The following is a 21,372-nucleotide window of genomic DNA, read 5'->3' as shown; positions in this document are numbered from 1 at the left end:
GACTGAATACTCCTTATCTTCATCTCATGCTGTGCTAAAAGTTTGACTGCTCTAATTTTAAAGCTATCTAATCTTTTATGTGCTAAAGCACATGAAATCATGCATTATTGGAAATATGAATTACAAGAAGTGTTCATTTACATGGTGCTACATATAACCTTTATCTAAAATGCATTGTCATTTTAAAAAATCACTTAGTGATAGTCTCTGGCTCTCAAATAAACTTTTCTTTCGGAGAACAAAATTGCTTCAACCTGATTGAGATACTTTACTTGGGAAAACAGAGAATTTTTTGAGAAAGTCCATAAACATTAGGGCATGTTTTGATGCTTGAAAATGACTTGGATATGAGTCTTGTGCATAAAGGATGTTCTTCACTGGGAGATCCATTCAAGTGAGCGTGCAGGCCTCAGGAGACTCGCGCTGGCAAACAGTCACATATCCTTTCTTTAGAAATGCGAGGTTTTCAATTTCTTAGAACATGTGGATTGTGTTACATTCATTTCACTGTTGCATCCAACGCATGGATGAATATTTTCTTTGTATACACGTAGTTGGAAAGGTTGCAGAAATCTAGAAAAGACAAACTCTGCTTAAGGTTGAGCTTCCAACTGAAAGCAATTTTAATTCTAGAAGCAAGAACTTTTTATCAATTGATTTCTTTAAGATGTACTTAAATGTACTAAAATGATGCTTATCTGTTTGCCAATACACTGAAGCTTATCACAGTGGAATGCTTCACTTGAGAGCAGTGGAAATTTCCACCTTAGAGAATAGCACACGATACTCGAAAGGCAAAACAGTGTTTCCCTAAAATGTCCTCTAAAATAAAGTTCCCAATTTCTACTCAGAAAGGTGGCCAACCTGCTTGAGAATGGTTCGTTCAGGATTGATTATTTGTTCCACAAAACCGAAATAAAGCGCGAGCCTGCACCAAGGCTTTAGTTTAGTCACAGGACTTGGGGTTTTGTTTTTTGTTTTCAAGTGTCACTAAATCTTTCTCCCTGCTCCTCCACTGCGAGATTAATTATTTTCCGTGCAAGGGCTCTTCTTTCAAAGTCTTCCATTATTCTGTTTTGGCCATAGTGGGGAACTTATCCAAGTCAACAGAAAGGCAGCCTTTATCACGAGAGGCTGCTCATGAAGTGGATGGTTTCATACATTACTGTGGGAGAATTGCCTTAACATAGCCTATTCACGCTGATGTGCCAGGTGCATCCACTTACGCAGCTCAAAACGCTGCTACCACCACATCCTCCGCTGCCAAGGCCATTATGTGCTCTGAGTGATGGAGCAAGAGGCAGGACTTAGATCTTCTCTGCTGGGAAGTGGAGGGAGAGAGACCAATCTTTGTGCCTTGGAAAAAAAAAAAAAAACTGCCGTAGAGAGCCTTTTAACTCTCTGTTGCTCTGCGCTGATGGAGCTTCGGAAGATGGGGAGGGAAATAGCAGGAGCTTAGAGCAAGGCTCTGCTCTGCATCGCTGCCCCAAGATGCTGTAAAGAGGACAAAGGGAAACTCGGATATAAATAGAGAATGACATTTTCCTTGCATTGTCCACAATGAATACATTTGTACACGAACAAAATCATTGGAACGAGACAGCATGCATGCTTGCTGCTGAAGAAAAGCCTGTTTGTGCTTAGTACATTGGAGACATTGTTCGAAAATAGTTCATCCTTTTGTAAATATTGCCTCTGCATTGGTGCCAGGGTTGCTGTTGGTTTGTGCTATCAGCTGAGTAAGTATCAGTCATGCACGTGCTGCGGGGAGAAATTTTAATGCAGGCACCAGCTTTAAAAGGAGCAAATTATCCTCCTAAGGACTGTCCTGTTCATTTTTAGTTAATGCAGCTTGCTCTCCCCCGTTCTTGTTTCTTCCAGGCTTACCCTGTTTTCTTGCATATAAAGTAGGGACTGTTGTGTGTGAGCAACTGAGAAAACAAATGCTCTTCCCCTTCTCTGTAGAAGTTATACAACAGCTCTAAAATAAGGGGGGGCCAAGCCACAGGGGGAAAGAAAAGGGTATTTAATTCGTGTCACCAGGAGATGAAACTTACCCCAGCCTTCAGGTGCTGCTGGTACGTGCACAGATGAGTAGAGAGCTTTTTTCAGGCCAAATCCTGGAAATGTTGTCTCTGCTTTTCATCTGTAAAGATACGGCTACAGCGGCTTAGGCTGTGTGCTCTGCCTGCGCGAAGTGGCCTAATTCTGCCGCTGCCAGCGGAGCAGCACCACGCTGGAGACTTTGGCTCTTTGGTTTGTTTGCTTGCTTGCTGGAAGGACATGCAGGTGGCAACGTTTCTTTTTCCACAAGTGTTGAGATTCCATTAAAACAAATACTTCTGTGAGATGCAAAATCAAATCTATGAAATGAAGAAAGTATGTCCTGCACCCAGTGAAAGCCTTCTTGTATCCCCGGTGCTAAATCAGATCTGATGGATAAGACAGGTTTGTATTCGTCCCCCAAACCAGCTTTTGGGCATACAATATAGGAAAAGATCAGAGTTCATTAACGTACTGAGATAATGGACCAAAACTTGCCTTTAAGTATGCTCGTGCGGCTCCATTGTTGATAGTGAGAAGGAACCGGCTGCAAATGAGACCGAATTAAACCATTAAATAAATAAATAAATAAACTAACAACCTTCCTGTGCTGTATGGCATCAAAACACTCGTAACCTGAACAAATCGTGCAGCCTGCCTTCAGTCAATGGACAAAATGGGCTTTCCAGAGCACAACCAATGCGACCCGTTTCGGGTCGCTCGTTCAGGCCGGGATGACCTGTGCTATAGCAGTGCCTCTTCCCCTCTCACAAACGGGATTTCAGACAAGAGGCGTGTGCTGTAGATGCTTAAAGACGAGGTGAATGCAAAGTTTTTTTGTTAGCAGAGCTGTACTAACAGATTTTAGAGCTAGCCCTGGATTAATGTGTTAAAAAATGAGGGCAACGCAAGAGCTGTTGCTGTGAACAAGGATGCATCTGTTGGGATTTAACAGACAGTGGTTAGTCTGGGAGGTAATTCTCACTGCTATGCTATTCATCCAAAAAGCATTTCACCACCGTGTTGGTTTTGGCAACCCAGAAAGCTTGCAGGTGTGGGGGAGCGTGCAGGATTCGGTGTCGGTCTGCTCCTCGGCTGTGCCAGATGAGATCTGGTTTCAGAGAAAGCCTTTGGACATGAGCAGTCTTTGAGCAACCCCTGGCAGATGAGGCCTGGCTTTAGATGGACCTGTCCTCTTCTTAAATCCCGGTATCCATACCCAGCAGGATGGATCTGTCTTGATTACGAAGCTCCTCCTCTGTGCTATGGTCAGCGATGCTACAAATTATGAAACCTGTTCTTCATCCAGCACGTGTGTAAGAACCAACGTGGCACCCTTCAGACCAGGCCTCCGGACTCTGCAATCCGTGCAGGAACAGCCGTGTTGTATTAGCGCCTTTATGAATGCACAATTGCAGTCGCTTAACTGGTTCCTTGTCATTGCAGTAATAAAGATTTCACATGCTGATGTCTCCTTAAAAAAAGAAAAATAATCTATAGGTTGAAGATGAATGTCCAAAGACTGTACTAATTAATTTATGGAGAATTTACTTCATACCTGATAATATGATTGATTGGAAATTAGTCCATCATTTGTTGCTTCAGGCATTCCTGATAAATAACTTAATGCAGTTAGTTTTCATGCCATCTTAACGCAGATTTCCTTGGTCTGCCATTCAGGAGCTATTTGGAGCATGTGAAATAGTAGATAATTGTCTGCAAAACTGTTGCATCCATTTTTTTTGTTTGTTTGTTTGGAATCGTATGTGCATGATTTTCATGCATGTAGTAGTCAATTATCAGTTATATTAAGCATAGAATTAAAAAATAAATAAAAAAGCAAGACATTAAAGTTCTTAATTCAGTCTTTTTTATTATTAATCAAAAGCTTTGTGGTTACATTGTACAAGTGTGACAAATGTGGGGCTTTTTATTTTATTTTTATTTTTTTTCCATATGGGTTACACTTACATGAAGTACACAGTTGGGAAGGCTGCACTAAGCCAACTCCACAGCCCAAACTGCTTTCATGTGAGTTTCCAACAACTTCGGCCCTCGTTTCAGTGTGGCTGTCTGCGTGTTTTGCAGTGCTGCAATGAGGCCAGGATTCCACTGACGTTTCAATCATTTAAAAAGAACACGGAAACCTGTTTAACAAAGGGAACCAAAATGCTTTAGTAGTGAACTGAGGTTGACTAGAAATGGGAATTTCAATGCAACCCAAAATCCGTTTCTGTAGCATGCGTTGCTGTGTTTGACCTTCGTATATGGTAGAACTCAGTGAACTTCTCAGGTTCTGTAAGAAACTCAAAAGAATCACAAAAATAAAGATGGGGATAATCATACTCCTGTCAAAGGTACTTCAGCAAACAGAAGATCAGAAAGTTGACATTGTAGAAGTAGCGACTGATCCCTCCAAGAAGTAGAGAGCTGAGTAGTCAAGGAGATGGCAGACATCCTAGGTTAGTATTTCCTTCCTCCCTGGATGCAACTCTGCAGCAGGTATAAAGCCTTGCCCTTGTCCTATATTTCTGCTGAGTACATGTGAAAGTTTATCTGTAACTTTATGGGATGGAATGACAACAAAAATAGCGCAATACAATGGAGTTATTTCAAAATACAGTTCCTCTCAGTATTGAGTAGTTACTTGCTAGAACATAAACATGGAGTTAAATACAAATATTCAAGATTGCCTACAAGAGAACGCCCTACCTTCAGCCTTGAGAGTGATTTAAAGCAAGCAATTTTGTTAATAGGATTCTAGCAGGAGCCTATACTACGAGCTTTTACCACTGTCTTTAGATGACAATTTGCCATCATAAACCTAATGTATTATTTATTCTAATTTGCTTTTATCATCCAGGTGTCCCCCTTCAAACCAGGGACCTTTGTTCCAGGCACTGTAAAAATTCATTAGAAATGTGCCTGGAGAGATTAAGATGAGTATCTGGCTACATCTTGGCCTTGATTGCAAAGGAGCACACTGTCAAGCCTCTTAATAACGTATTTACTGATGTTCAACTAGATGCTAGAGAACAAAATTGATCATTGTGCTTAAAAATGCTTGCTGCTGCCTTACAGCGGTGAAAAATGTTAGCATTCATCATACATATGGCAGACCTGTTGGCAGAACACCAGTTCCACAATCACTCTTCGTGTCCTGCGAAGGATCTGCTTTCTCGCTGGCCTCAGTTTTCCACAGGTACCTGAGCGGCACAGGAGAGAAAAGCTGTGGGTCGGAGAGGGAGAGCTCTTTGGGGCAAAGGGAGTTTGTAATGCAACCCTAAATAGAACAGAAAGAGAATAGGAAGATCATCGCAAAGCTCTACCAGGGCAAATAATCCTATTCACTAGACCTAAGAGGACTTGGTCTTGATTTAAATGCAGTTTCTGTGAATATTATTCCAATTGAGAAGCTGTTCTTAGAGCAACCTTACTCTCAGAACTAAAACCCACCTAGTTTCAATTTTACTCATTGTTATGCCGCCTGAGTAGCAACTAGCTCTTTTCCCATCTTTGTTTACCTCTCACGCGTTTTTTTTTAAAAACCATCCCCTCTGTCTTTCTTTTACTAGGTTAATGAATGTAATCCTTTTAAACAACTTCTCACAAAACAACCTCCTCGTTGTCCTGAGCAGCTCTTTCTACTTCTGGCTGTTTCCCATTTCCTGAGCACAGGTGACCAGAACAAGATGCTGCCGCAGATGAGATGTGATCAGGAAAGCTGTGGTTGTACTGGAAACCCCTCATTTGTCATAAGCAAGACCTGTGTTTGCTTCTTTCCCAGCTGCATCACACCAGTGGCCTACAGGTCATCCCATGACCTTCTCAGACATTCATGTCCATGTTGTAGAGTCCAGCTCGTGATCTCCCATCTGTAGCTGAAACACTTACTAGTTCCTTAGTGTGCTTTTTAAATACATTTACCTGCTTTTATTACACAGCCGTCCACTCACAATGGACTGACAGCAACTCGCACCTCATGTGCTGTTGGCAGATTTCAGCAGTGCAGCTGATGCTGTTCGTGAGGGTCATTAATCACAGCACTAACTAACCCTGATCATCAAGGAACTCCTGATTGCCTCATCTAGGAAACCATGTCAACAGCCTGCCACCACATCTTTTACCCAGTGTTTTGCATGTGCGTGTCGCAGTTCTGGTGGTAAGGCTCTCTCCTGCTGACTAACGATTTTCAGCGTGCCACTGCAACAACAGCTTCACAATTATTAATAGATGTGATCTGGAAGGATAACAGAGGGGAAGACGGGTGCAAATAAGGGTCAGAGCATTTCAAGGTAACTTAAGGTTTTTAGAAGTTGTCTTTTAACTTGAAGCAACCTTACTGAAGCTGTTTAGTTCTGCTCATTTTCTTTTTAAGACTTTATAAAATTGTCAAGATATGATTAGCCCTCAGCTAGCCTAGAAGTGCAAAAATCCTGGAATAGCAAATGGCAGGATTTAGAGGCTCTGATTTTTGTGGCCTTCTCAGTTACATTCTAAAAACTCCAGGAAAATCCATTACTTCAACAACATCTCTGTGAATCACTTACATGGGGGTGAAATGACAAAAAAAAAAAAAAAAATTAGTTCTGTTCCCACTTTCTTAATTCCTGAGTGGGAAAATTTTTAGATTGGTCTTTGGATCCAAGTAGAAAAGCAGCCAACTCAAATAGGATTTTAAAAACAAGCAGAGCTGCTGATTAAAATATTGGAAAAAAATGGGACCACCCACCAAGAAATCAGACACAAGGAAGCACAGGAATAGGAAGCAAGGAATGGAATAAATGGAAAATTAAAAAAATGCCATAAAGCTTTCCTAAGAGTAGATTATGCCACAATAGTCACACACACAAAAAAAAACAAATAAATTAAAACAAAAACAACATCAACAAAAAAACACAAAACACCACTTTTTTAAATCAAGGAAATGAGTAAGCCTCATCTTACTGGAATTCAGGAAAATATTTGCTAGTACACTACTTGAAAAACAAATGAACAAACAACAAAAAAAACACAACCAACCAACCAAACAAAAAAAGAATTAAGCTAAGGAAGACAGCAATTACTAAATAAACTCTGAATATAAGCCTGCGAAGTTGTTTTGAAGGGGAACTCTCAGGCTAAGGAAAGGTTACTAGTGGACTTACTTACAGAACAATCCCAGACAGATTGTATTAATTATTTTTGTGGAGTACCTTAACCAAGGAATTAAGCATACAATCAGCTGATGACACCAAGCTAGGATACTGTTAGCACAAAGGAGGACTGAAATTTCATGTAACAGAGGGCACAAAACTGATTTTACATGATGAGCTTGATTCAATATCCTGGAACCTGGCACACACCGAACTGAGCAAAAGCTCTCAGGTATGGTATTTTCACCATAAAGATAAACCCCACTGGTCACGTTTCTTAGCTGTGCTGCAGGCACAGAAATGTATCAAATAAAATTGCTCGAAAAAATGCCACAAGAAAAATTTCATACAGCAAGTTACATGGGAAGACAAAGAGAGGCAAGAAAAACTGTTTTTTATTTGTTTAATTAGAGACAATCATAATGTTACTTAACTTGCAGAAACACAACAACCCAAATCCTCCAGCATAATCTAATTCTTGTTTTTACAAGTTATTTGTGAGTGCCACTCAGCCCTTGTGCATCCTGATCTCCCTTCAATCTTACAGACATAATCTGCAAACTGGAGATTAAACTACTAGATCAATAGAAGCAACACAATGTGACAGTAAGTCCGCCTCTGTTGATCCTGGAAAAATACTTCCAAATTTGGTCTCTTGCTCCCAGAGCTGTCAAATGAAGCCAGTGTAGGACACTAAGTCAGGAGCAGTGAACTTCTTTCTGAAAACTTACCTGGAATAACGTCCTGTGATGTGCCTGAGGTATTGCAATACTCAAGAGAACTCTGTTTCATGAGCCAGGCTGGTTCATCTCTAGTCCTGCACCATATCAGGTGCATGCACCAGCTCACGTCTATAATCGTGCAAAGCGTAGAGATTCCTGAACAAATCTGGGCATGCCAGAAAACTCACAGGAAGCCTGGGGCTTGGATGAAACTGATGACACCCTTCTTGTAAAAAGCTTTTTGACACCCTTCTCATGCAATGCCATTGTAATAGTGCAAAGGTCAAGGTCATAACCTTGGAATGAGTAACAAGAACTTTACTATCAGCATCCATAAAACAAAGGTAAGCTAGGTGTCTCATTAAATCCTCAAGGCTTGTGAGATATTGGTAGCATGCAGCTCTGCAAAGAATAAAAAAAGTTAAAATATCAAAATATTAGCTGCTGTATTTCTAGCAGGGCTAGGAAGGTGTTAATGCCACCACGAAAGGTCCTGATGAGATCTTACCTGGAATATTGTGCATGCTTCTAATCCAGCATGTTGATAAAAGATTTACTGAAGTGGAAAAGGTACAAAGAAGGGTTAGAAAAATGGCTGGGGGAAAGGCATCCTCTTCTGTGACAGGTATAGCACAGTTATTTTGGCAGAACCAAGGCTGAGTAGGTTTGGGGAGTAATCTATGAAAAGCAAGTAATCCATGAAAGCTCAAGAGGTGACAGATTGGAAGGGACTTTTTACTTAGGGAGGGAGAAAGGCTATTTAAACTGAAGTCAAAGACGTTTACAGAACATGAGGGTGTCAGCTGGCTTTGACTACACGTTATTAGAAATCTTTAACCATTTAGAGGAATGGAAATTAGGAGCAACCTTACGACAAGGGTACTTTCAAGATGGAGTTCGATACCTCTGCAAATAACTTGCATGGCACAACATGGCTGTCCACAACAGCTGGGATCAGAGCCAATGGCGGAGGAGGTCTTCACCAGTCTTTTCTATGTCAGGATCAGAACTGAGTCTGAAAGCTTTGAATTTCCACATGCATATCAAATTAACACATTTGCCACCAGCCAGTTTATCACCACCTGCTATCTTGCATTCAATTGTGTTACACAAGAGTGTAAATTAACGTGAAGTGCAATTCTCATAATTATTATAGTTGGGGAACAAATGGGGCTGCGCATATGCAAGTATCTAATTAGTCATGTAGTGGTTGCATGTATGTGGAAATACCCCGTTTGACTACGAAATCACACTGAAAGCTTCGCCTTATACAACGATGCCTGTAGTTGCTACTCTTGCATAAGGAGAATTAGGCCTTCTGTTTTAATAATGCTGCACCATTCCGTTCGATTCTGAGCCCTTAATCTTGCATCACAATACAGCATTCCTGTAGCAACAAATACTGGTGTAGTTTTCAAATTTTCCATTTTGTAAGATGCCAGCTCCTGGCTTGAGGTAAATGGATACAGTGGACTACCTTGACACAAAATTAGATTAATCTTAACTGAAAAGAATCCCAGCGTAGCTGTAATAGTAAAAAGAATATGACTTTATCTACTCAGGCATTTTAGTTTTCAGTCTTCTTTTCTCACGAGAGCTCTATAGCCTTAGTATGTCACAAGTAGTTTCACCAGCTCTGTTTGTTTTAGACTGAGACAACTTGGCCTTATTAGCTCCTTCTATCCCCTCCAGTTTTGGTGGGGTCCCAAGTGCCTCCTTAGTTATATTGCAAAAGGAAATCCTCAGAAACCACATAAAGCCCTAAAAAAGCTGAGGGCAAAATTGAGTGGATCTCTGCTCTCCTTGGCAGCATCCTCCCCTTGTGCAGTGCTGCCACGGGTGTCAATGGAAGCTCTGCGGAGAAACGAGAATCACAGGCCACAGGTTGACCAGCTCTCCACGGCAGAAAGGCCACACTCGTTCCTAGTACCTTTTCTGTAGCTGCTGTATGCTTACAGGAGCGTGTTGCTGGGATTTCTAGGACAGAATGTCATCACTGCAGCACTTCTGTAATTTGCAGACAATGGACTATGAAATAGAAATGTAGTTCAGAGGACCAGGCATAGGATGAGGTCACGCTGTCTAAGGCTGGCAAGATACTTGCCTTTCTACTCAATTTGTAGGGGCACCTGCTTGTTTCTGAATTATTACTGCTTCTTTTAGGTTTGTGTTTTTACTTAGATCTTTTCTCCAGGAAATGAGAATTTATTTTGCTTATATATAGTAATTAGGATTGCTCCTAATTAATAATTCATTTTAACATTTTATTTCCTTCCCCCTCTCCCAGAACAGACATTTAAATAGTTCTGTACGTGCACATACGCATACCCCATCACATTTATTTCAGCATAAGCATGAATACCGTGAACCAAAAGTTTGGCATCCCTACGACTGTGAAGGCTGACTGCCACCTATGGGCAGCAGCTCATGTTAGCATATTTAGATAAAATTTTAATATTATTCTTTGTAATTAATTCAATTTGTAATTATTTTAGCAGGACAGAGTTTCAATTCATTTGCTACACACTTTTTCCACAGCAACCATTTAACATCCTCGGAAAGCTGAATAAAAAAAACATCGCTTTTATGAAGGAGCATCAGCTTTACGGTGAGTAAAAAAAAAATGGGGTAGGATGTTCTTATTTTTATTATTCTGACTAAGGAATAAATAGAAGTACCCTGTTTCTCCAAGCAAAGAAGTGAGACTCAAAGGCACACAGCCAGGTACATCGCACTAGATAATGCTGTATTTAATAATTACTGTAATTTTAAAGGTTAGCTATCTTGAGGTTTTAGTATTTTGTTTACTGCCTTCTTTTACTGAATTCATACAAATAGCTTAGTTGTGCAGTCTCATGAAAGTGTGTGTATCATTAGTATGCCATAGTAATTTTCTAACTGAAAATGTTCATTTTTCAGAGAAAAATGAAGGCTAACGTGGGGGAAGGGAAAGAAGAGTATAAAAATGTATGGCTTGATTATGTAAGCCTTGATTTTTCTGATAATCGGTCTGGTCAACATTTACTTAGAAAACTAAAAAAGGAAGTGCAGCCTGAAATGCCAAATTTACTGTATTAAAAATAGCGTTACCAAGTCAGTTTTCAGGCACTTACAAGCAAAAAGGCAGTCAATTCTGACTATCTGGTTACAAAAGAGAAAAATGCTAGATTACAGCTACTACACTGTAGTGAGCTGCATAAAGTGGGTATCCTCATTCTCAGAAATAATGTATGTAAAAATTGCTGGAAATCTAGCAAATTAAGGCATGTATTTTTGTTTGAGGAAAAAAAAATCATTTTGCTCCAATAAGCAGAAGTTGATTGTAGCCATTATGTTTTTCCCTTTTGGGGCAGGAGCATAGAATTTAAGAGGGAGGAGAGACAGGAAGAAACTTACAAAAGGGAAAATCGTATTAAAAGAGATAGCAACTAATAAGGAACTAAGAATGAGTTTGATACTCATTTTTTAAAATTCCTTTTTTGAACTAATCCGAGTCCTGGGCCTTCCCATTTGTGTTCTATTTTATTAAATATGATAATCAACCCATCTCAAAAAAGGGAAAAAAATATGCTAGTGCTTATCTTGTTTGTTTTCTCTAAGTTTAATTACTAAATGTATGTAATAAACTTATGAAATATTGTAAAAGCAGTATATGCCACTTCAACATCAGACATGATCATATCAACGTTTCCTGATAAGGTGCCCTTTATAATCTATAGAATTCAAGCATTTATGGTAAAATATTTGTGCTTAGGAGACAAAAGCATTTTGTAACTGAAGTAACTATGTTCTACACCAATTTAATTCTGATACATTTTGCCTCTTAATACTGAATTAAGACACTGCCAAAATAGCATTCTCCAATTTACTTTCTTGTGTGTGTCCGTAGCATTTCCCTGTATTTTCAAATGACAGTTTAAACTTAACCTACTTCGTCTCCGTGGATGAAAACTTTGCATCAGACATAAATTACTCCTTGGTATGTTTGATGAATCCAGCTTAAAACAAAACACGGAACTGCACGAACATCTGTGACAAATGACTCGTCTCAGCTATTCTGTTCTTTCTTATTTAATCTCCCACTCGAGCACAATTTTGTAGGTATACCATTTTGTAGTGCAGACCTCTTCCCCAACCTGCTGTTTACAAAAGGAATAAAAAATATTATTTTCCACATGTTGTACCAAAAACTGAATAGAACATAGTTGGACCTTTTAAAATTATTACTACTAGAAGGGAAATGAGCAAATAATCTAGAGCCCCAAATTTTCAAGAGCAACAAAAGGGAAAAAAAAAAGTAAAAATGCAATATAGGATTGTTAAATTATTAGATCAATAGCATATGAAACAGAACCCTCCTTTTCTGTTGACACTACACTGAATTACTACTTGCTTACTTATACAACTATAAACCCAGAGCAGAATTTTTCTTTATGTAGTCAGTTTTATGAATATTGAGATATTCCTATTTCAGTATCTTTAAAACCGAGGCCTTGTTAAAGGAGAGGCTACTTGGAAAGATCTCTATGATATCGGCAAATGCAGCTACGTTTCTCCTGATTTTCTTCCACAACTGATCTATGCTTGATAGAGGGAAAAAAAATAAATACCAGGCAATGAACCTAATTCTTTAAAGTGCTTGTTGTTAATTTTATGCCTTTCCAAAACAACAAGGAAAATTCCACTTCCCAAGTAAAGAGACACAGAACATCGAAAAATCCTAGCTCTAAAAATGAGTCTTTCTGCTCTTTACAGATGTCTCATCAATTTCATTTGAATGCTGCTTATACTGTGTAACGCAGATTTTACTTTACGTAACCCATATAGGCACTAAGTAATATTATTTGGTATCTTTTAACTTTGTTAAAATTGGTCATGGATTTTTATTATCCTACGTATTTTTTCAGTACTTAGCTATGTGTCTGCATTTTTCGACGGACTTTCAAAAATATTCTTCTGTTCTGGTCTATTCCATTTGTGTTTTGACACTGCAGAAGTGTATTCAGATACTCGTAATATGCTTATAGATGCAACTGGAGAAAAAGCAGATTATGTTGTGATACAGTGGAATGAATGGGACTTTCTTCTCATGAGGAAAAACCTTTTTTTTTCGTAATAATTTAATTTATAGATGAGGAAGGGAGCGAAGCACCTGGAACTGACTCATTGTGAACTCCAGAAATGCAATGAGCTTCCCGAAAAGTCTGCAGTTACCTTGTTTTTTAAGTAAGCACGCAGAGCTGACAGCTATTAACAGTAGCAAGGACTTGCATAACAAGGACTTGAAGGGAGGCTTAGCACTACCCATGCCCGAGCGATTTAAAGAGAATGAAGGCACGTATTTCTTTATGATGCATTATGTAACAACACAGAGGGCAATGGGAGACATTTAAAAAGATACGGGACCCACATCTGATCTTCCACTTGTTATTTTACAGTGCTTATAGCCTAATGCTTATCAAACACCTAACTGAGGAATGTGATCCTGCACAAACGAGTGTAAAATGTTTTAGAGGACTTGTTTTATGTCTCGTGCATCTTTAGGAAAACATAATAGGTTCTATAATTCATTTTCTTCAAGGTTCTGCAGTATATGCAATCTCAGATAAAATAAAATTGTCAAAATCAGTGATATCTGGACCTTCTGGTTCACATTAGTGTGAAGGGAAAACTGCTGTTGAGCTGACACATTGATAGATTACGAGTTCTGCTGAAGAATAGCTAAAAATGGTGATTCAATCTTGTCGGTACTATATAAGAAGAATAACAGAAGTGGAAATGTTACTCATGATATCGTGTCTTTTATCAGAGCCCTAACGGGTTCTGGTGCACTGAACACATTCTCCTTCTGAGACCTTCTGGCTTTATAAAATATCAGTGTAAGAGAACGACGCTAAATTTGCCCATTAAAAAAAAAATAGGATGAGCTTGTGCCCCAAATTTATTTAAACATGAAAATAAAGATCGGAAAGTAAAAAGACTGCCTTTTGAGGTGTTTTTTTTTTTCTTCTTCTTCTTTTTCCCTGCTCATTTTTTACAATAGAGATCCTGGTCTTGTACTGACGAAATGGAGAGCTACAGGATTATGAAACACAAGTAACATGAAGGACAAATCTGACTGAAAGAGATGGAGGATGTTATTCCAATTATTTTAAACTTAGCCGGGTTAGTTTCTTCACTAACTCGTATCGATACAGCTCCCCTGAAATCAGTATGGTGATACAGATCCATCCAAAGCATATCTGGCACATAAGGTAACGCGTCACCTTCTGTTAGGACACGTAAACATAAACACATGTGGAGAGAAGTCTTTTCTAAAAACCTCACTAATCACTAAATACTCGAAAGTGTACTTTCAGAAGAGGCACCTGAAACATCTCTGCTCTTTTACCCCTGCTTCTCTGCTGATCTCCGCCTCGTGTGGTCGTTTACACTGAAACGAAGTCGGGTTTAAACACTGACTTCAGTCCCTCAGTGCTTTATACTTATCTGTGCTGCAGCAGATCAGCAGGAAAGGCTCAAGATGGCAGGGAACCGGGGCCTTGCTGGCTTGCGTCTTCCTCCCCTGGAAAGCACCGACCCTTGCCGGTGCTTATTCCCGAATCATCCAAGAAGTCCTGCAGTAACAGAAGGGGAAACGACACTTCACAACCCTCATCCTCCGCTGGCAGGGAAAACAGGTAAGGAAGGGGGAAACAGAAACGCTGGGGGTGGGTGGGGGGGAGGATTTCTAACTGCAGGCTCCCCTCTCTGGAAGGAAAAGAAACCTTGACAGGAACTTCATTTTGTCACCAGGACACAAGCAGGCAGGCACCTCGCGTCTCTGATCCCTCCGTGTGTGCGTGTTTTTGGGGAAGGGTGAGGTATTTTTTATTATTATTTCTTGTTTGTTTTTTATCGGGGCGTCTCTCATGTTATTCACAGCTCCTGTAACCGTGCTCCTTGTAGCGTGGGAATTTTTATTTAAAAATAAAAAAAAATAAATTAAAAAAGGGGGGTTGCTGCCCAGAAAAACCATGACGTCAGCCCGGCTCTCGGTTTGGGGGCCGCTCGGGGCTTGTGTCACCTCCTTGCGACCAAGTTGCCACCAAGCCGGGTCACCTCCCTGCCCACCGCCACCCACCGCCTCCCTCACCCCCGGCTCTGCCTTGTGCAGCCCTCGCCCCGTCCCCATCGGTCCCCATCAGCCCCATCCCCTCAGCGGCCACAGCAGCGGAGCCGCCTCAGGACGGCGGCCGTTGCCCGCGGCGGTTACCTCATGGCGCGAGGCGGGAAGGAGCAGCCGCTGCCCGCCGGGGGAGCTGGGCGGGAAACGGGTGCAAAAAGGGGGGGGGGGGGGGTGAGCAAAGCAAAGCAAAGCAAAGCAAAGCAAAGCCCCGTTCCCGCCCGCGGCTGCAACCCCCGGCGCGCGCCGTGCGCACCTGCCCGCCGCGCGCCCCGCGCGCTGTATTTCCCTCCCTTAGCGACAGGGGAGGGGCGCGGCGCCGGCGGCGCTCCTATTGGTGGAGAGCGCGGCGCGGCGCAGCCCATTGGCTGAGGGGAGCCGGCCAATGGGGAGCGCTGTATCCGGGAGGCTGGGGGGACGGGGAGCTATTTCCAGCCGGCTCGGTGACGTCAGCCGGGGCGGCGGTTGGCGGAGCGGGGGGGACCGTTAGGAGCCCTGAGGAGCCCTGAGGTGGGGGCTCAGCGCCTGGGGGAGCCGTCGGCTAAGCCGTGTGGGCAGGCTGCTGGAGGAGAAAGGTGCACAGCCTGCTTGGAAAAGGCTCCTGCGAGTGTTGAAGGAGCGGCTGCTGCCTTAAAGGAGGTCCCGACGCTGCCTCAGTGGTTAAAGCGCGTTAAGCATCTCTCCCTCAAGCTCTGCCTTCACGGTTCGTCCCTTGGCTGCCACAGGTTTACCTGTAGCCCTCCAAAATCATCTGGTCCAACATCCCCTACTACCAATGTCACCACCAAACCATGTCCCCAAGCACCACGTCCAACCTTTCCTTGGACACCCCCAGGGACGGTGACTCCACCACCTCCCTGGGCAACCCGTCCCAACACCTGGCTGCTCTTTCTGAGCAGAAATGTCTCCTCATTGCTAACCTGAGCCTCCCCTGGCACAACTTGAGGCCGTTCCCATGTCCTACCCCTGCCACCTATGAGAAGAGGCCAACCTTCAGCTCCCCACACTTCCAGGTAGTTGTAGGCAGCAATAAGTGTACCAACATACACCAAAGCACACAGTATAGCCACTGCCCCATCTTCCTTTCCCATTTCTGACTCCTGTAATGACAGGGTAGCTCACAGGCAGGACTTTGAGAAGCTGAAACCCGATAGATGCTTCTAGCTGCAAGCGTTCTGTTTGCTATTGTGTTCCCAGCACCGCAATCACAGATGGAGTTGCAATGGTGTTATGTTACAACAGAAGATGATAAGCGAAAACAAAATCCAAACGCACTGGTCTGTCTTGGCAGGAAGTGTCTTGGAATTTGTTCTCCACTTCAGTGTGCTGGGGGCCCGTCCCGAAGCTCATCTCATTCAGCCTAATTAGGGCTGAAAAGTTGGGTTAAAACAGAGCTGTCCGACCCAAGTCCTATAACCATCCTGCTTGTGTCCTGATCCTCACTATATATATATATATATATATAGTGATCCTCACTATACTCAGCAGGGGAAGGCTGACCATGGAAGTGGTTTCTGTGAGGGAAGAGAAAGGCTTGTCAAAGCTTGTGATACCACAGGTGAATTGGATTCCTTCTTCAGGATGTTCTCTCACTGGGAGTCAGATGGAAGGATGCGAGAGCCCTTTTCAGGAACTGACTTGTGCCTTTTCAGTCTCACTGGCATTTTCTTGCTATTCCCACCCGATTTGGAAAGCTGCTTGCAATAAAGACGAATTTACCACACACAAGGTGGTGTTTATGTATTGTATTTGTCCAGTAATCCCACACGCCAGATTTCCTGTGAGATGCCTGCAAGGCTCAGGAAATATTTTTTTGTTGGTGTCGCTTCTTTCTTTCATTATTATTTTTTTCCCTTTTTCCAAGCATGTCCCTGGCTGCACGGCTTCTGGAGTGACTTGGGGAAGTGTCAGCTTTCTCCGAGATGTCAGATCAGTGTTAGCAGGAGATGAAAAGCTGGTCGAGAATATTGAAGCTTTTCAATTTTAAACGTGTTTTGTGTGTAAAATCCCTCTTAAATAATTAGCGAGTGCTCTAAGCATCACTGCATATTTTATATTTCATCTGCCTGGAAGAAATGGACAGTTCTGTCGCTACAGATTAACCGCGATTTATTTTGTGATTCTCTGACCGTTGGAAGAGGGACTTCATAGTTTATTACTTTTTTGTCCAATTATTCAAGGAATGGGGCTGGACAGAAGAAGGCTTTAACCACAGCTTTCCTTCTACTCCCAGTCCCAGCAGACATTTGAGTTTAGAGAGAAAAAATCTGCACAAGCTGGAAATGTGAAAAACAGAGAGTGAGTGGCTCAACAGTACAAAGGGATCGCAGTGCTGGATCTTATTGTCTTGGCTGCTGTTGGCTGTAATGGTTTGTTTATTTTACCTTTGACATAGCCTCATCCTGCATTTCGGTGTCGGTTTTTCTTAGTTGGGGGAAAAAATCATCGCTGAATTGCTGTTGGGTGAATTAGTCTCAGGCACCACTGGACACAAATTGTGTTAAAGCATTTGGCACTAAAAGCTGTTCAGATTTAACCTTTTCCTCACAGAAATGGAGTTACTAATGATTGTTTTTAGGGAATGAAGGATAAAATCACCATTTAATTCATTTAGATGATCAGGTTGTTGTCGTTATTGAGGCTCTTTAAACAGATGGCTGTGTCAGAAGTGCGTTCATGGCTCTGCTGCGGACAACTCTGCACATTTCAGAGCTGCAGAAACCAGCAGGCCCCCAAAAGCAACACAAAATAGTAACTGTTCCATCCATTTTCCTAGAAAGCCATTCTGTCCTGTCTTTGAGACAAACTTCTGAGACAGTTTTGTATTTCTAGCATTGCAATTGGCAGCACTACTTCTGGAGGAACAAAATGCTTCGATTTTGCTTCACTAGCAACAAGAATCTCATGAAGCCTTTAGAAAAGTCTCTTCCAGCTCACCAGAGACAGACATGTAGGACACTGGTGACCATCTGGGGTTGTGAAGAGGATGGACTGCAGAGGTACTCAGATCTGCTGAAAGGCCAGGTCACCAGTCAGGCCAACTGGGATGGCAGGGAAAAGATCAAGGACTCGCAGAAAGCTGATTCTCTACTTCGGTGACCAAACTGTTGAAACGCTCATTTTCTTGCAGCCTCACCATGATTGGCAAAAGCTATTCCAGAACATTGCAGAGACTGATGCTGATGGAAATGACATGCAGACATGCTTCACCATTTATGCTGCTCAGTTGCCGTTGAGTATGGCAAGCTCTTGTGTGCTCAAGCGCAGGGAGCAGAATAAAATAGACCAATCTATGAAGACTGGAGGGGTTATTTAACATCAGGAGGATTGGGGGAATTAAATATATATATATATATTAATCAGCATTTCAAAAAATGTCTTGAATTATAACTTTCCTGTTGCAGTACAGCTGTCTGACTAGTATTTTGGTATTTTGTTTGCCAGTAGCTTGGGACCAGATATCGAAAGGTGGTAACACCAAAGGGGGCTATAATAATGTGTTCAAAATAACAGAAGGAGGAATTCTATGTAGTATTTCCTAAGGCAGTGTAAAATTTTACTCTATTCTTTAATGAAAGCTATCTATGCAGATATAACAGTCTGTTTCTTAACTATTGGCCTGTTTGGGAATCTACTTTCGTATTTAGAACAAAGCCAAGCACGATGTGATATCATGTCAGTAAGTAGTGTTAATCTATGCATAATTTACAATAAAGGGCAGGAAACTTGAGAGGAATGTCCTTTTACAGCCCCATATAATGAACAGGGAAGCATGTCAGCTTATTTTCCCAGTATGTGGATTGTTTTCAAGTTTTAAACGTTTTTTAAAAACCTTTAATGTGTCTTCCTTACCCCCTCAACCTTGAAAAATAGTCTCTTCAATAGCTAGCGTAGAATTTCAGTCTGGAGATGACTGTTACAGTAAATACCATCATGTCACTTAATACAAAGTCTTGCCAAAAATTTCTGCAATAAAACCCACATCCTGTACGTATTCATATTTATCTATCGGTACTAGAGTATAATCTAGGCAGGGCTTAAGCATCGCATTTCAAAAAAGGAAATCCGTGTAAACCACTCATTACCTCTTCATCATCTGAGCACATGCAGACGCTATCATCCCTGTGACACCTCTCTAATCCTATGTGGAACGGCTTCATGAAGACAGATGCATCTTTAGCGTACATGGAGACTACTGAGTTCGAAGCAGAGCTACTTCCAGGCAAGAATGCAAACCAGCAGAGAGGGTTATTGCCCACCTCTTGCTTAACAGTCAGACAGCAGAGGTCTTGCCAATGAAATCAGCTTTTCAGGGCTCTCAGACAATTCCCATTTACTGGATGAGAGAGCTCACCTTAGTGGCATGAGTGGAAGCATGGCACAGCCTCTTCCACGGTCTTCAGAGCTGAGCTATGTCATCTGCCATGCTTGCAGGGGACTGTTTGCCTTTCCACAAACACTTAAGATGCAATATTCCCCTGGTGTCTCTGTAATTCCTGTTTTGGAGTAAGGAAGGGGATAATGTTAACACAAGAACTACAGTCGTGTCTGACTCTGAGGTAGACAGAAAGAGGAAAATTTCCTTAGTGCTGTCTCTTTAGGCTTTCTTTAATTTCTGACATTAAAATGGACATCTTTGCTCCTGTGCACATACTGTACCTCAACTTCCCTTGCATCCTTGGAAAAATTACTTTGCTAGCAGTTGTAAGTCACACAGTGCTTTTTCAGTGGATACAATTCAGCACGCAGGAGAAGTGCGTATCAAATTTATGGGCTGAAATGGAATCGTCAGCTATTCACGAGGCAACACCGTCAAGAAGGATGGCTTATGGCTTCTTGTCCTGAGCAATCCACAACTTCAAGCAACTACTGGGTTAACTTGTCTTTACAGAGAGCAAAAGCCCCTGTGGGAACGGGGGAATCCAGCATTACTTATCTGTTTAAGAGCTGCCTCTGTGTGTTTGAGTGGTGTCTTGTTTTGTTTTTCCAAGGGGATCATAACTCATTTGCATAAACAGTTCCTAGTCCATAATGAATATACATACCGGGGTTTATAATAGATAAGTTAAAGAAGATTTTATGAGACAGCAAAGCACGCAGTAGTAGAAGGGAGAAAAAGTACCCTTTTCATGCTGGCTGGCAAGAATAATCTCTTAGAGTAGAATATAGCTGGAATTTGTAAGTTATACAAGTATTCATGTGAAAATTTAAACAAACAAATAGGTATTTATGGGCACACTGGTGTTAGAAGTGCTATGGTATACTGCCTTTGTGCATTGCATTCAATATCTAATAGGTAACGTACAGGGCCAAAGTGCACAGTGCTTGTAAAAATGTTATTAAAGAATGCACCACATTAGGCTGCTGGAGAAAATAAGAAACAACGTGGTCTTAATTGTTCGCATGGATCTGGCATGACTTCTTCCAGGATAAGAAGAACAAGGATTCTTAAGTAGAAACTGGGTCTGGTGGCGAGTCAGCTGCTACTCGGAAAAAAAAAAAAAAAGAGTGAAACTCTATATGGTATCCTCAGCAAAAGAAGGAGATTTAGGATATTATGGTCTGTTGCAGAGAGCTAAGGGCACATGCTACTCTTTAAACTCATCTACCAGTAAATGAGCTCTGATAAGATGTTGGAGAGATACAACCATGTTGTAGGTGTGGGTGGAAAGAAGATGCACGGAAAAACAAGCTGGTTGGGTATGTGGAGAAGCATGTTGCTGGGAAATCTTGTGAGAAACTTCCAACTTGCTGACATGTTGTGTATAAACTCGTGTCACATGCTGTTGATTAGGCAGAATTCAAATGCTGAAGAGACAGAAGAGTGGCAGAGTCCCCGGCTTTGTGTGATGGCTGAGCAGCCCAGCATGGAACAGTTAATCTCTCGCTAACTTTTTGTTTGTTGTGACTGCTTGGTGCTGTTTCACGGCAATTTGAAGGTTATTTGATGGACTCTGGGGAAGGAAACCTGAGTGGCATAGACAATTGGAGTGGGTACTGCAACAACTGGAGGATGCGAGAGGATTCTTCAGGAGAAGAGCAGAGGGATACAGGGAGAGGGAGAAATGAACAAGCAGGGAGTGCAAAGAGGGATTGGAGGTATAACCATTCTGGCCTAATGTGGGAAATTTGAGGCATGTACCAGTGCTGTTTGCTTAGCGTGGCAGACCCCATTATCTAATTATTTCATCTGTCGTATTTCTACAAGTGATGTGCAAGCCATACTGCAACGTGGAGACAAGCACTGAAAGCAGTTCAGCTGCTGCAGTCTGCAGATGCTGATGCCTGTGGTTGCTCATGACCTGGT

General features: G+C 41.8%; 1 long non-coding RNA gene across 7 annotated transcripts; it reads right to left on the bottom strand.

Annotated features, from left to right (window-relative positions):
* Nucleotides 1-3,896: 3,896 nt before the first annotated feature.
* On the bottom strand, nt 3,897-15,821 carry LOC137854407 (uncharacterized). Of its 7 annotated transcripts, none has more exons than XR_011095145.1 (3): nt 15,156-15,315; nt 5,164-14,517; nt 3,897-4,605 (listed from the first exon to the last, which is right to left on the bottom strand). It is a non-coding gene; the product is annotated as an uncharacterized lncRNA (long non-coding RNA). The 7 variants fall into 7 exon arrangements; XR_011095149.1 differs by having other exon boundaries at nt 3,897-5,326; nt 6,171-14,517; XR_011095147.1 differs by having other exon boundaries at nt 3,897-6,283; nt 7,910-14,517.
* Between the last annotated feature and the right edge of the window lie 5,551 nt (nt 15,822-21,372).

The sequence above is a fragment of the Anas acuta genome, chromosome 3, assembly GCF_963932015.1.
Source record: "Anas acuta chromosome 3, bAnaAcu1.1, whole genome shotgun sequence".
NCBI lineage: Eukaryota > Metazoa > Chordata > Aves > Anseriformes > Anatidae > Anas > Anas acuta.
The sequence above is the reverse complement of the archived record's forward strand: the minus strand, read 5'-3'. Positions and strand labels throughout refer to the sequence as shown.